Source organism: Lagopus muta, chromosome 7, assembly GCF_023343835.1.
Source record: "Lagopus muta isolate bLagMut1 chromosome 7, bLagMut1 primary, whole genome shotgun sequence".
NCBI lineage: Eukaryota > Metazoa > Chordata > Aves > Galliformes > Phasianidae > Lagopus > Lagopus muta.
In genome coordinates, this window is record NC_064439.1 from 38,352,081 (window position 1) to 38,364,466 (window position 12,386).

The 12,386-nt window shown below is 37.3% G+C and overlaps 1 protein-coding gene across 1 annotated transcript in view; it reads left to right on the forward strand.

The window, feature by feature from the left end:
* Positions 1-12,386, forward strand: part of RBMS3 (RNA binding motif single stranded interacting protein 3) — a 687,926-nt gene that overhangs the window by 87,371 nt on the left and 588,169 nt on the right.

Below are 12,386 nucleotides of genomic sequence, written 5' to 3' on the forward strand. Positions count from 1 at the left end.
TTATAAGCGGTGTCGCCTCACTCATCACTTTTGATGCCATATCCATAGCACTGAACAAAAGCAGATATAAATGACTACCCCTCTGACCAGTGCTCTTATGTGCCTGAAGTCAGTGGGAAGATTTGCGTGTTATGGGAGAAAAGAACAATATCTTCACAAAAAAAATTCTGAGTTATGCAAATATATTGCATCTGTTATGTTTCCAAGTTCATTAGCCTCACCTTCTTAAAAAAAAGTATTTGACAGCTATATTGTAAAGCAGCCTTTTAATTGTAAGATCCTTGTTTGACTTTCTCAATGAGTCACGAGAAGTGCACTGCTGTCATGACAGAATTGTACCTCTGTACACTTGCAGTTCTGTCCTTCCACAGCTGGAAGAAATACTTGGGGTTTTCCCAGGGATGTGACTTTGTCATGGAAACTGCAGTCCCTACTAGTAGAATTGTGAACATTTTCAATTTACTCATGGGAAGAAAGAGAATAAAATTAATTCCAAGGCTGAAAATGTTGAATGGCATTCCCAGACTCACTGGTGGTTTATGTAACGGAATCTGTCACTTCAGAAAATTCATAGCCCAATCTCTCTTCATAGTACAAGCAGTCTTATAATTTAACAGCATAAGAAAATTCAAGAATACCAATGTGGACACCCCTGTGTTTCACTGCAGGAAAGAGTTACTGCAGAGTCTCAAGAATTCTATTGTGCGGGAATACCAATGGCGTATAAAATGCTGGTATTCAACTCACTAATATGCCTTTCTTTTACACTATGACTCAATTGAGTGAGAGGGAAAATACCCGAAGAAAAATGTGCTGTATTCTGATTATTACAAAATCATAGCTATGTTTTCCATCAAAATAATTTTAGTAAGTGTATACCACAAAATCTCAGAAAATACTGCTTCTATAAATATAGATAGCAGCACCAAGGGTGGCTGAGTCAGTGTGAAGAATAACAGGGTTTTACTGGCAAAAGGGTGGTATTTTGAATACTCATAATTTATTTACTCTATCTTAAAATTTCAACCCATCAATTATACATGAAACTGAATACCATAGTACAGGAGGTGACTAAAAGGCAAGTATTCGTTTCCAGCTCTAACATCATACTTCTTAAACAAGTCCTGCTCCTTAACATATTGGTAGGGCAGATGGATAAGTGTTGGTAGATAAGAGATTTATAGCTTGGCATTATTTAACTTCTTCGTAATTTGCTTTTACTAGTGCCCTTGGGACACATTTTTTCAGAAAGTCTGATTTTTCTACATTTATTCTTGTAATGGCATATTGAGAGTTGTTAAGGAAATTAAAGTCCCATTTCAGGCCTCAGTTCAACAAAGCATTTAAGTAATGCTTAACTTAAAGTACATCTTAAACCAAATTCCATTTAACAAAGGCAAAAAGAGAGAAGTCCTCAGAGGGATTTCTCCACATGGTTGAAGTTGAAAGTGTTTTATTTTATATATATATATATATTATATATATATATATTTCTTGAGTGTGATTAGATGTGATGCTTACATCAGAGTCAAGAGGCTTCTTATAGAAAGAAGAATCTCTTGTTGATGAGAACTCCCAAGAGATATGGTCAAGAAGGCAGGAAAATTCATTCAAATGTTGGAACAGAATATAGAATAGTCTGGATTTACCATGCTTAGGGGAAGTTTTGTGAGACAAAAAGAAAGAGGGGAAAGGACAAGTTATTTTGCAATTAATAAGAGCTGTATCTCAGCTCTGGAGCTTAGTGTGCAGACCGACATTTTCCCCTGAGACCTGGTGACGCTGGAAGCTTTACTGAAAAACTGAAAAAAACACTTGACTAAACAGGAACTGAGAAACTCCCATCAAGCTGGCAGCTAAATCCCTTTTATCTTTTTGTCGCTGATAATACTCTTTGTAACGTTATCTTTGCTTCCTGTTCCAGAGCAATTTTAGGGTGCTAGATTGACAGTTATGTACTGATTTAAAAAGTTTGTCTAGTATCTTTCCAAATTCTGCTAAAGGACTTGAGAAGTTTTGATATCTCTCTGTCAGGTTAGTATTGTGCAGCATGATTTGTACCTCTGTATCTCCTTAACAGATTGCATGATATACTTTCCAGCTTTCAAAGCAAAGTCCTCCCAAAAACATTTGAATCCACTTTATCTTACCCAATAATTGGAAGCTGTTATTTATACCTGCAAAACAAGTTACAGTTACTTTTTATATGGATAATCTCCTGATGAAAATTCATAGTTTGTATTCATATTTGCCAGAAAATTACCTGGTGGCTTTGTGCTTTGCAGTATAGAGTGATAGAAGATAGAAATCCACAAAATTACCCATGAAGACCTTCAGAAGATCAATTGTAAGGGAAAGTATCTTTCTAGCTAAATAAGCTCATTTTCCTACTAGTTTGGGAAAGATTCAACAAGAATAAAGATATACATCAAGTATAAACGTCCAGTGAGGACAACAAAAACAGTTTTCTACTCAGTATTTTCCATCATTAGCGAGAACAAAATATCTCTAAAATGCAAGTGATAGAAGTTCAGGCCTGCAAACTGGTCATTTTTCCACATGACTGTGTAGGGAAACCTCAGACTCCGTAGCTTTGCTAATTAATTATGTCTCTATATTTCAGCATGCGAAATATAAAAGCTTTTAGCATCCTTATAGAAAGTATATAAATGAGCCTGCAGAGTCCAAACAAAATTACATCACAATGTGTCTAGTGATAAGAAGAGATGCTCTTTTATTCGTGTAGTAGAAAATCGTTATCAAGTAGAATAAAGTTGCTACGAGATTGATGTGGCACCGCACAGTCCGTTTCACCATGTTTTTAGTTTAGCTTCAAGACACAACCTCATTTTGGTAGTTTTGTTAAGTTTGTCTGAAGAGGGCAGCCTTTCCTAAAGCACTTGGAATTTTCTTAATTTGGTGAGGTTGCTGTGTGCTGAACAAATTGACAAAGAGCATGCTTACAGTCCTGAGCTTTCCTCTCAGTCTTGATTATGTTATCTTTCAAGTGTCTTTCCACTTACTGTTTTGAGTTGGTTGATAATATATAATTATATTAAATACTTGACCTATCCGCTAAAATACATTCCAATTTCACTTGTTCTAAATGAATGGAGAATTGCTGTAAGATTTCCAGAAAGTTTTTTAAACAGAAGTTTTTTGGGTATTTCTAAAAACATGGGCGATGCTTATTCATTCTGCAGTCTGGAAATAAGTGCCTTAACTCTAAGTCTTTGTGGATACAGCAGGGAAATATTCTTCCCTTTCTATTGGGAGTTCTCCTTATCTTTCATGCTCCCAATACTGAGCTATTCTACTGTCTTCGGAAAGAAGCATTGCACTGAAAGTAGACGAAGTGATGTTTCTTTTATTTTGTGCTTTAATCATAAGGAAACATTAAAAAAAAAAATCTTACAGCAAATACATGTGTAACAATGTAACTGGGAAAGATGAATGGCTACTCCACATTTAGCAATTAGTCTGCTAGATTTAAGGGCTTTTAGAAGAATTTATTGCTGCGGTGTGTCTTGATCGTGGTGCAGGGAGGGCCACCATCTGAAGAAGCAGGGATGATATATTTTTTTCAGTTATTGCTGCTCTAGCCACCATGTCGCATCTCTCCTGCTGCAGTGACAGGCGTGTCGGAATGCCCGTCTCACCTCGTGATTTACGTTGTATGATGGGCTTGGGAAAGCATGAGCACAGGTGGGACTTGAGGAGCGTGTGCAGGGCTCAGATGGGGAGGAGAGCCTAAAGACTTGTGCTTCTGGAAGGGGAAGGTTGGTGGAGATGAGGGGTAGGATCTCACAGCTTTTATATATATATGAGCATGCTGTTTGCAGGCGAATGTTGTCTGGATTACTAGGCTGTCTATACAACAATCATACCAACACGTTGCTTTGGCCATAACCGTGGTGATGTGGATCCTTTGCAAAACTGTGTTCTCTGTAGAAGTGTTTGCAACAACATGAAAGTGCTTTCTGTGCCCAAGAACCCAGAAAGTTTGCTATGGTGGCCAATAGGAGTAAACCATGTACTTCACAGTCATAGCAGCTGTCACTGATGGCAGACATTTTATGTTAACTCTGACTACCATCAAAATGCATTATAAAGTCACCCTTCTTATTTGCCAGCTGCCAATTATAGAATATCAGTACTGATTCAAATTCAAACGGTACTTTTTGTACTTGGTGTCTTTTTAATCTTTTTAGGAAAATGAGTGCAAAACCAAATTTCTGCACTGTCACTAGAGCCAAAGTAGCAAACAACTGAATTTCCACCTTCCTCCTGTACTGCAGTTTAATGCAGCCAAGCATTTGTTCTACCAAACTCATTGGAATCTAAGGTCACTGAATGACAGAAACCTTGCTCAAGATCTTATTGTTACACAACTATTTACCTAGTTTTGTATTTCTTGAGTTTATCTTCCCGTGTCTCCTGGTTTGAGAACGAACTTTTCCTCCCACCTAATCACTTACTTGCTCTGAAGTCAAGGTGGTCTGCCTCATCTCATTCCAACCTGAGGCTCTCCCAAGGATTGGACCACTCTGAAAAGTATGAGGCTGGCTCCTCGTCCTACCTTATTATTCTATTGCTATGAAGCACAGCAGGAATTTCATTGCCTCCCTATTTAAAAGGTACTCAACTTTTAACACATCACATATGTATTTGAGTGCTTTTAATGTGGTGTTGAAGATGTGTCAGATGCCCTCCCTGCAGCCCAAAGGCACAATAGCATGCGCCTAAATCTTCTAAGAAATTACACCTTAATTGTGTTTATATCACTGTTTTCTCTTGTGACAGCACTAACTGAAATTGATTGCTTGTTTTTGTTGTTCTGTGAGTAATCTTGGAAGCGAACATCATGCTCTTTGCCAGACACCAATACTCACTGTCTTTCTGTGTTTCATCTGCTTAATATCTATGTATCTGTAAAAGGTATGAAAGATGGATTTCTGAGGTGCATTTCTTTTCATTACAACAATAATTCCTACCTTTCCAATACATCTGTATTGGAAATATGTTTCTCTTTTCAGTTCTTTGGAATATGTTTGAAATTAGTTTGCAAAATTTTGGGCTAAGCGTTTTGCTTTTTGCTTCCTGGTCTTAATAATTGAGCTGGAATTGCAAGCATTTTTTCCCTGAACATCTAATTAACTTTTGAATGCTTTAAAAATTTGATTCTTAAAAGAATGGCTCATTTTCTAGAAAATGGCTTTTTGTCATTCACTTTTACCTACCTCACCATTAAAGAGATCCTAAGAGTACCTCCTCCACCTTTCTATGGTTGCAGTATTTGCAAATAGAGGTTGTTTGAAAATAAATAATAAAAATTAAATTTTTAACCTCTCCTGAACCTTCGTGATTCATAACCCTGCCTTCCAGTGCTGAAATACATACGAAATATTCTTATTAGTACATCTGCTGTCTGCCTACTTCTACTTTAATTTCTGCAGTACTGTCTTTTGTGTCATTTTGTCAAAGCTCATCTTTTTTGACTTCACTGTAATATTTAATGTAAGTTTAATTCTGAATTCTTTGAACATTAATAAAAGATGGAAAGACACATCTTCATGAAAGCATTCGTTGTTTTGTATTTCAAGCTGTTATCATATTTTTGACTACTCTGTATTTTATCTCTGAATGTCTTTGTTAGACTTCTTTTTGGCCACTTTGATATTTTCTTTAACACCTCAAGCTTGATATCCTCAAAGATCCTGGGTCACTTTCAATATTTTGTCTGAAATTTTAATGGAACAAATATCTATCAGAATTCATGTTGAAAAAGGACGGCTCTCACTGCAATGACATTCTTTTGGGTTCCAGCTTCAAATCCACATATAACTGTTAAGCTAATTAATAAACCTATGCAAACTTTTGAAGACAGTCACATCTTTCAGTCTCACAAAACTAATTCTATTCTACAGTTGGCCGTAACCAATACTGTCTTTTTTTAATAGTTTTTTATTTAGTCAGGGAAAAAAAAGGGAGGCTGTGGGACATGAACAATGTTATATGTTCCTTCAAGTTCCTCTGGTAATGCAGTTTATATTTCATTATGTATTCTTTCAATATGAGTAAACATCCTGATAATATCACTATTGTCAGGCTCCCTCACTGATTGTGTGAAGTTACTGACAGCTGAGAATGTAACATTATTCAACTTAATAAGATATTTTGTGCCTTGTAGGTTTTTTCTTTCTTTTTCTTTTTTTTCCCCAAAAAACAGCTCCTAACTTTTACAAATAAAATTTCATTTTCATCTCTCTTGTATGTCTGTGATGTACTCTTGTACCTTTTCTGTAGTACTCAGGATAATTTTTGACCTCAAATTATCAAATGTTTCCATATTTTAGTTTTTCTCATCTTTCTCACTCAGCTGAGATGATTTTTCCCTCCTTATCTTTCTGTGTATTCCCAGGTCTTGTGGCTTTCTTACAATTTCTTAATTCTACATTTTATGGGATAAGGATGCCAACTTTATGTTAACTCTATCTGGAAGACTTGAGGGTTGTTCTTCAATCTCTTTGCAGCTTATCTTCAGACTCTCTGGCTTTGGGAGAAAGTGCTGACTATGTAGCTAATCATGGAGTAGAATCCCCAAGGAGATGGAAAGTTCTTTCCCCATATTAAAATTCCTAAGGACGAAGTTGCTGTTTTTCACTTACTGTAACTGTTGTTCAGATTGTTTGTGACTCAGTTAAATGACACTGATTTCTCAATACAAATGAGAATGAACAAGGAGTTAATGGCTTCAATATTTTTGGCTAGCGCTTGACCACCCTTTTCTTCTAATGTAGACCTGATGTGAGGTGTGTAGCACATTCTCTCATACTTTTTTTGCTTTGTGATGTTGTCATGGTGTTTGACATATGCATTTGTGACATACACATGACATACATGAAAGGCTTGTGGACTTTATCCCCATTTAAAGTTGTATTTTGAAATTTCAAATACATTTATTAGTGATTTTAACAGTCATAAAGGAGGTGAATGATCATGAGGCAAAGCTGTTTTACTGAACATGAAACTCATGAATCATAGAATCATGGAACCACAAGGTTGGAAACGACCTGTAAGATCATCTAGTCCAACTGTCTTCTCATTACACTGCTACCACAAACTAAACCATATCTTGCAGCTCCTCATCCAGGCGCTTCTTGAACACTGCTAGAGATGGTGGCTCCACCACCTCCCTGGGCAGCCATTCCAGTGCCTGACCACTCTCTGAGAGAAATAGTTTTTCCTCGTGTCCAACCTAAACCTCCTCTGGTACAACTTGCGGCCATTTCCTCGGGTCCTGTGCAGAGAAGAGATTGTGCAGAGAAGACGTTTTCATCCCTGGCTTTTTCCAGATTTTTTTTTCTTTGAGTGTGCCAAAATATCTATATTAAATTGATGACAAATAGAAAAAAGGAGAATCACAGTTCTGTGACAAGCTCTACATCCTGGTTAAGAGACCATGTCAAATCACTAAACCTAGAGATAGACGAATTGTATTACTTTTTACAATTGCACCTCGACAGTTATGACTTCTCTATGTTGATAACCAAGAGTAGAGAGTGGATATAAAATGCAAGTGAGTACATTGAGTGCCTGAGTTCCTATAAAAATGTCCACTGAATGCTTTTGCTTCATCAAAGTCCAAACCCTCAAGTTCACAGAGATATACTCCTATGGTTGACAGCTCAGTCAATATCTCTCCTGCTCTGCCTTTTCCTGTCATAACATTGATTTCTGTAAGCTAAAGGAAGTAATCCCTGATGACATTGTGCAACAAAGTTAAGCAAATATTTTTCTCCACTGCCCTCTTTTTTTCAGATACAACTTTCAAATGTGTTTCATTTACAAATTATAAACTTTACATCTCACGGATCTGTTGTGTTTTGCATCTTGACCACTGTATCCAGATCAATTGCTTTCCTAGTGCCTTTTCTTGGTATTACACTGTCACTGGAAAATGTATTTGATGATTCTACTGCTTCATCTCATTAGCACAAAACAATCATTCCATTTTGATATGTGCTTTTCACTCTGCTGCCAAGCTAGCTGAGGTGTGTGCTGTGCCCTCTTTATGTGGAAAAGAAGGCAATATTGTCATACCACATGCTATCATTCCACTATTGTCAGCACCTCTACTTTTCATTCTGTGTCCCAGCCCACTGACCAGAAATGTTTGCCAGGGAGTTGAAAAAAACTCTGCGTAGCTGTGATGAGGTGATGTTCCTGTTATTAATCTGATTAGCAAGCTCTTCCTGTCTTTTGTTTCTGTCAATAAGTAAATAAACAAATATCTTGAATTTCACTGTAGTAAGTGCACTACAAAGCATGCAGTTTTTAAGGGTGTTTCGAAGTTGTTTTAATTATTATTATTATTGTTTTTTAATGTGAAGAAAGACAAGATGAAAATTAATTTTACATTTCTGGTATTGAAGAAGCCATGGATCTTTGATGTATTTTGTGTTTATGTTCACAGTGGTGTTAGATATGAATTTCCAGTGGAATATTGGTAGTGGAAAAATAGGATGAGGTTTTGAAGGGAGCAAAGAATTGTGTATTTGTGTTACAGAAGTAAAAATAGCTTCATGGGTGACTGGCACATCTCTAATGAGCAAGCTTCAGTAGGGACTGTCTCCCCATGGAGCCAGGTGTGATAGCAGATCAGAAGCACTGAGAGACTCTTTCCACTGAGCTGACTCCTCTGATCTGCTGAGATGGCATTTGTGAGGAAGGGACTGTGGAGGATTGAGTATCCTTATGTGTGTGGGGTCCTACCCCACAAAGAGAATCAACAAAGCCTAAGAGTGTCTGGAGCCAGACCAAGGCAAGGTTTGATTGATTTGTAGGCATGAAGTCTATGTTATTTCAAGAGATAGAGCTGTTTCCAATGTCAGACTCTAATTCCACTAAGTACTATTTTTGATCAGATACAATCAGATTGTCACCTTTGTTATTTAACTTGTGTCAGCAATTAATTATTTACCATTTTCTATACTGCATTATTGTGGGAAAAGATCAATAAATAAAAATAGATAAAACACAGTACTTTAAAAACAATCTCTTCCCTCTCTGTTTGCTATGGTTAGCGGCCAAAGGACTTCCTCTGGTATTTGCTTCTGGTTAGTAATAAAGGACAATTCAGTCATTTGTAGTATGAGAGGTTAGTACTTTTCATTTTGCTTCTGTTTCTATTCATGTTCTCCCACTATTCATATCTCTCATATTCATACTCCTGCAGTGAAATGACAAATAGACAAATAAGCCCAACGTGTCTGTCAGTAAGCAACAGTTGAATATGGGTCCTTTTTAACAAAGCTTACTGATTTCACTGTTCAAAATATATGCAAACCTCCAAACCTCCATGAAAATGCTTGTCTAAATAAAGCTTTACAAACAGCACTTCAGAGTCTTAAAATGTTATAGTTGTGAGAGTTTACTGTTACTTGGTTCAGCACATAATTTTTTTGAATTTAAGGAAAAGTAAGTAAATTCTATAGCAAAAAATTAAAAAAAAAAAAAAAAAAAAAAAAGCATCCAGAAATGGCTATATGGCACAGGGCAAGATATATCCTGAGTTTGATGAACAGCTGGATACTAAAGTCTTTATATAAGCAACATCTCCAGTAAAACCAATGAGCAAATCCACTGCTGAATGCTAGCAGGATGTTAGGCCAGGGTGTTCTGCTTTTCTTTCCTAATTTTGAAATTTGGCCTTACAGTCAAACTCTCCTTAACTGGATGTAAAGTACTTATAGACTCCATGTATAATCTTGACTTGCATTGCATGTGGTCATTAATTACCTCAACTTAAGATAGGAATAATAACATTAACGTATGATTTCAGGAGCTTTCCTGTTGAGCCCTATTCAGATTTGCCAGTATTCAAGTAGAAGTTTCTTTCTGGCTTTAGGCTACAGTGTGTACAGTGTTTAGTAGCACAAACCTGAGAAAACAGTTTTCCTGAGTATTGTGTGTAAAGACAGCAGTTTTGCACATCCACTACATCATTTTCTTTTCTTTTATCGGTGCCGCTTCATTGCTATAAAAAGTGCTTTGTTTCTGCTCTCCCTGGAATTTGGGGGCAGCCTGGTGTTTCATCAGCACTCCCGATGCTCAGGCTTGGATCCGTCTATGTGCTTGCAGAATGTGTTGCCCCTGAAAGGAATCCCCAGCAGATTTTCTTCTTTTGGGCAGACTATTGCCTGAAAGACTACAGTAGCATGCAGCACACTACCTCGTCTTGCTTTTCATTTTTTTTTCCCACAACTCTCGGCTCAGATGCCAAAAGCCATATGTCTAAGTAGCATCTTTATTGCTTTCAAAAGTACAGTCTGCTGTCAAAACTAGCTCAGGTTCCTAAAGTTTTCAGCAGAAGCTCATTGGTCTCATAGAGTGACTGGTGGTCACCTGCATCTGTGCAAGTTTACTCCCTTCACAGGTTGGGGGAATTAGGAGAGGAGGTGAGAACATTAGAACAGCTTGGACAAGCAGGTGATTAGAACCATCAGCCTAATTAGTTTTTAATAGTTGGGGAGGGGAGTGATTTTTGTACCTATGTGTAACTAAGAGAATGTTTGTGGGGAACAGGAGGGAGCTGGAAAGTGGATGTCTGGCTGTAAAATTAGTTTACCATAGGGACTTCCTGGAAGTCTTGGGAGAGTGGATTGCAGCTTGATTTAGATGTTTCAAATGATGCTGTCAGGGAGCACTGCAAGACCAGAGAGCAGGTTTATGAGGAGGAAGTCTTTAAATATTCTACATGTGTTTTCTTTGTTCCTTGAAAGGGAGAGTGGTGAGGAAGGTGGTTTTCCCTGAAGTAAAGGAAGAGGTTTAAGGGGCTAAGTGCAGCTAGGCTCTCCCTGTTAAAGTGCCTTGTGAAAACGTTATGCCTTGAGGTCTCCTTTATAGTACGTGCTGCATGCAGAAGCTATTCATCCAGCAGAGTTTATGCTGTAGCTTCTGATCTTGGCTGCTAGGCATAAATGGCCAAGCTCCTAGAGGTAAGTGGCTGGCTAATCCCTGCTGATTTTAGGGAAGCAGGAGTGTGTGTGTGTGTGCACATGCTTGGAGTTTGTTCATGTGTATGAATCTGTAATCTTTTTTTGTCACCTGTTTCAGAAGTTCTAACACCTGAGACAGCCTGAGGGTATTGTCTAGCCTTAAAGCTTTTCCTATAGTCTGATGAACCTTGGAAAGAAGTGAACAGTGAAATGTTTCCGGAACTTTTCACTACTCTGTTCAAAATAATCTCATATGGATGCTTGGCGGATGGACGGAGGGGGGAAGGGGGAGAAAGGGGGATGGAACTGCATGTCTTTTTGCTATAACTTAGTTTTTTGTTTGCTTTTTTTTGCAAAGGATAGCGGTGGAGAGTTGGGGAAAGCAAACATTGGCAGAGAGAGGGAATAAATGCTGAGATCAAATCTTTTATACTACTGTTTTTATAGGTATTCTTAAATGCTTGCATCTTAATCAAATGGGAGGGTAGGGGTTAACATCTGACAACTTCTGTGGGTCTTGTCCTTTCTTGTTTGCAAAGGTAGGGAAAAAAAGAAAAAATCCAATGCCCTTGTCTTTAAGGTATACATCGTTGCCTAGCCTGGAAAGGGTTCTTCTGTTTCTTTGTAATATTATGATACTGTTTCTCTGTGGGATATCTTTCTTGGGGATGTCCTTGAAACTGAAAAATTTCAGCTATCTTGTTACTCAACTTATTATTCATGGATTCACCAATCTTCCTTCTGAAGCAGAAGAAGATAGTTTTCATAAATTCTCATAAAGCTGAAATCAACATTGTGTGCATTTTCTCTTCTGAAGTTTTTATCAAAAGGGATATTCTGTTGCAGGCTATAAGCGCTCATTAAAAATGCTTATCCTTTTAAAGGCGTCCGTTAGAAGCTAAATACACTGTACAGTAATGCTAATAATTAAACTTGTAAAATAACTGTTTTCTGATAGACCAATACAAAAGCACCATTACAACAGTGGCTGTTTCTCATTAGCAGGAATGACGTGCCAGTTCTAGAATAAGTAATGATGTAAAAACCCTAGTGGTTATAACTGGCATAGAAATGTATTATATCCTTGAGTATTAAAAGCCATATGCTATTTCTTTTCATAGTACAAAAAGTATGCTACATTGCCATATAAATTTTAAATTGATTATCTTGCTTACTTTTTTAAAGTATAATTTGTCCATATGGTTCAAATATGAATGACTCCTTATTGTCATATTATCACCTTGTTGACCTAGTGTGCTTATAAGGCAGCATCCCATGTCTGGATAGTCTATATGAGTGCAAATCTCGTGAATAGGTAGCTTATTTTATTTATTTTTTTTTTTTATCACTAAACGTGTGTTACTGAGGGGTGGATTTAGGGGAGCT